The sequence below is a fragment of the Patiria miniata genome, unplaced genomic scaffold (genome assembly GCF_015706575.1).
Source record: "Patiria miniata isolate m_02_andy unplaced genomic scaffold, ASM1570657v1 HiC_scaffold_30, whole genome shotgun sequence".
NCBI classification, from domain to species: domain Eukaryota; kingdom Metazoa; phylum Echinodermata; class Asteroidea; order Valvatida; family Asterinidae; genus Patiria; species Patiria miniata.
The window spans coordinates 1,391,084-1,395,344 of NW_024037070.1; positions in this window are offsets into that span (position 1 = coordinate 1,391,084).

A 4,261-nucleotide genomic window follows, 5' to 3' on the forward strand; every position below is an offset into this window, starting at 1 on the left:
GTTAAAATTGGGCAAATCAACTGGTATTGATAAACTTAGTGCTAGACTGTTAAAGGTTGGTGCTAAACAAATCTCTATTCCCCTGACTTACATTATCAATCTTACGATAGATCATGCTAGCATACCCCAAGAATGGAAAAAAGCGATTGTTCATCCTGTATACAAGAGTGGTTGTAAGACTGACTGTAACAATTATCGCCCCATCTCAGTTTTGCCATTCATATCCAAAATTCTTGAGAGGGCTATACATGCTCAGGTTTGTGATCATTTGCATAGTAATGACCTTCTCTCACATGTTTAATCCAGATTTAGACCTCAGCACTCTACCCTGACCACCAATGTTGATGTATGTGATTTCATTTTGTCTAATTTGGATCAGGGTTACTCAGTTGGCGCTATTTTTTAGACCTTACTAAGGCCTTCGATACCATAGATCACCATGTCCTACTAGCCAAGCTATCTCAGTATGGTATCCAAGGGAATGAATTAGCATGGTTTAATCGTGAACAAATTGTTGTTATTAAATCGGTGCAATCTAAAAGTAATAGCATAACTCATGGAGTCCCCCAGGGTTCAATTCTAGGCCCTTCGTTGTTGATCATTTTTATTAATGATTTACCGGATTCTGTTTCTCAGTGTAAGATTGTGTTATACGCTGACGACACGGTTATTCTATATGGTTCTGAACACATTTCTGATATTGAAAGCACCCTCAACCATGATGAACTCATAACAATCTCTGACTGGATGTATCTACATAAGTTAACCCTGAATATCGCAAAATCTAAGACCATGCTCTTTGGATCATCCCAAACCAAAACCAATTCCTCTCATGGTTTCAGACTTAATGATGCATTTTTAGAGACTGTTTTATGAGTTTAAATACCTTGGTTTGTGATATGATTGTAATCTTAAGTGGAACAAACACATAGAGGCCGTGTGTAACAAACTAGCCCAAAAACTTGGATTGCTCAAACGATTACGTTATTTTGTCAATCAATCTACGCTTCATATACTTTACAACTCACTTGTTCTTCCTTATATAGATTATTGCCTCCCAGTTTGGTTTAACACCTGTGAAAAATATCTCAATAAGATTCAGGTTCTTCAAACCGTGCTGCTAGATTAGTTTTGGGTTGCCAAATAAGAGGCCTTCATGTTAATGATCTGTTTAACAAACTTGGATGGATGAAGATCAACCAACGTAACATGTACTTTAATGCCACTTTGATGTACAATTGTATTAATTGATTAGCTCCTCTGTACTTGTCCTCAAAGATCCATTCTCATTTAAAGGTATAGTCAATCATTTGTAATTTGTGCATTTTGTTCGTTTGAAGCAACAAAAGTGCTCAAAATCTAAAGAAGGGTGCTGAACAACTAACCTGATGAAGTTTCAGCTCAGCTTCAGCTGTATATTTCGAGAAAAACAACATCCTAGGATCTCGATTTCAAATCAAAAGTTGCTGAATCATGTTTTGAATTGGGCTTGAATTCAGCGTCCGAGACACGTTCTTACTGAGCCCATTGCAGCTACGCGATGTGGCGCTCCGATCCGACGAATTATAGCAACCACTCACGCGTGTGCGTCGTGTCAATGCCTGCGCGCGCTTCGCCGAATGAAAAAAAGAACTACTAAGGGAAATTTCCAACGGTGCTTCTTAAGACGCACCATTGGAAAGGCCTTCTTTCGTTGATTTCTTCAAAATGACAGCTTGCCAGAAAGAATAATTTCGCAGGGAGTTTAGTTCCCTTACTATCTTTCAACCAAGTATGTTTTTCAACAAAAATTATGCCAGTTACTTTTTGGATAGCTGCAAATAATAATAATAATAATAATAACAAAGCATTTGTAAGGCGCACAGTATCTGACAAAAATAGTCATTCAAAGGCGCCGGTCAGTGAAAAGTCAGTGTGTGTGAAGGAATGGACATTTAAAGCCAGAGTCCATTCCTATAATACACGCTCTAATGCCAACAATAACACTGTCTTCAACTCTGTCAACTCCAACTTTGGCAAACGTAGGTTTACATTTTCTGGTGGTCAAATCTGGAATAACCTTCCTTTAAGCTTAAGAGAGTCTACGTCAGCCTCAGTTTTTAAACTTAACCTCAAACAACATATTTTATGTTAATCCGGTTTTTATTCAGTTCTGAGGGGACGGTATGTGATATGGTAGCAGTTTATACATGTAGCTACATTTTTAGTAATCATCATTTGTAACTGTTTTGTTTACATGTGGTTTTTGGTTAGGTTTACATGCACTTGGTGGGACTTTATGCAAATTTTGGAGGAATGACATGGCATTTATTTTACAGCCTCAATTTTTGACATGTGTAAATTGGGTTTACTGTGATGTTTTGCTTTTTACTCTCACTGTTTTTTTAGGCTTACTGGGGGACTCCATGTAATTCCATGTAATAATTTTGTTTTATTTTTATTTTTTTTTTACTCTGCAGATTTTTGGGGATGAATGTGCAATAAGTGTTTTTATGCTCTCTGTTAGGTTTTTACTCATACTGTATGTTTTATGTAAAGTTTAATTTGGAAAGTCTTGTCTATTTTTGTAATTTTATTTTCTTTGTTTCATTCTGTTTTCATGTAATTTTAGTGTGAGGCAGTGGCGTAGCCAACGGGGGGGGGGGGGGGGGGGGGGGGGGCATGGGGGCGACAGCCCCCCCATGAAACCTTGTCGCCCCCCCAGTCCGCCCCCCCCCCCCCACTGAGATTTTGAGTTTCTAAAAAATTATCATCATTGATCTACATGACGCCCCCCATGAAATGTTCCAGTGCCCCCCCCCCCCCCCCCACTGAAAAATTCCTGGCTACGCCACTGGTGTGAGGGCTCCTTTGGAAAGCAGTTTTTTTAAACTGAAATGGACTACCCTCGTTAAAAATCACAATAAATAAAAATGAAATAAAAATGGTCTGTGTTTGCTATTAAGCATATGTCAAATATGAATGAATGCAGAATAAATGGAAGGTTTCAACTCAAAAGGTTTTCTCACGACTCGCATTACCTATTACAGTAATTCGTCTGCCGCCTTCACCATACCCTTACTGTGCTGTGGTGACATCGATCCCAATCCTGGACCCAACCATCCCGATGATGAACTTGAAACACAGAAAACCCCCACTAACATTTCCTGACCAGCCTAAACGTGCTGTCATCACGCCGATTCTGAAGAAGTCTTCATTGGACAACAATGTATTGAAGAATTATCATCCCATCTCCAACCTAGCATTTCTCACAAAAGTCATTGAAAAAAATAGCAGTGAGGCATATCATCGAACAATTGGATAGTCATAATCTATCAGAGCCATTCCAATCTGCCTACAAATCCGACCGCAGTACTGAGACTGCCTTTCTTAAAGTAAAGGATGGCATCATGAGGTCAATCGAAGAGAAAAAAAGGCGTAATCTTGGTGTTGCTTGACCCAAGCGCAGTCTTTGATACGGTGGACTATCAAATTCTTCTCCAAAGGCTCCGAGACTCTGTCAGGTTGAATGGAGCAGCATTGGACTGGTTCAGCAGCTATTTGAAGGGCCAAACAAGTCGTGTCTGCTTTGATAGGGATCTTTCAGAACCTCAATCTCTGTATTATGGTGTTCCACACGGATCGGTGATTGGTCCCTTGGTCTTCACTATCTACATCATGCCTATTGGTAATATTATTCGCAGACATGACCTTGAATTTCACATCTATGCAGATGATACACAAATTTACTGCAGGTTTGATCCCAAGAACCCAGCATCGATCAACACAGCACAAATGAAATTGACTGAAATTGACAAGAAATTAAATCTTGGATGACCGAAACTTGCTTCAGTTGAATGTTGCTGCTTCCTCCTATTCACTACGCAACATGCCACGGATTGAGCTAAAGATCGGAAATACTTCATTAAAACCATCCCAGAACGTGCGCAATCTTGGAATTTTTTTTGACTCACAAAAGTCCATTACAAAGCATGTAACCAATCTTCATTGCAACATCAACTTCCACTTAAGTAACATCAGCAGAATTAGGAGATTTCTTGATTTTGATTCCTGACATCATGTGGCTCATGCACTTGTGCTATCCGGACTTGATTATGGAAATTGTTTGCTGTTTGGTGCGAATGAGGCCGACTTGAACAAGTTACAACAAGTTCAGGACCAAGCAGCTCGCCTGGTGTTTGAAGCAAAATGCTGCGAATCGGCCACTCCTTCACTTCACAATCTTCACTGGCTTCCAGTCCAACAACGAATACACCTTAAA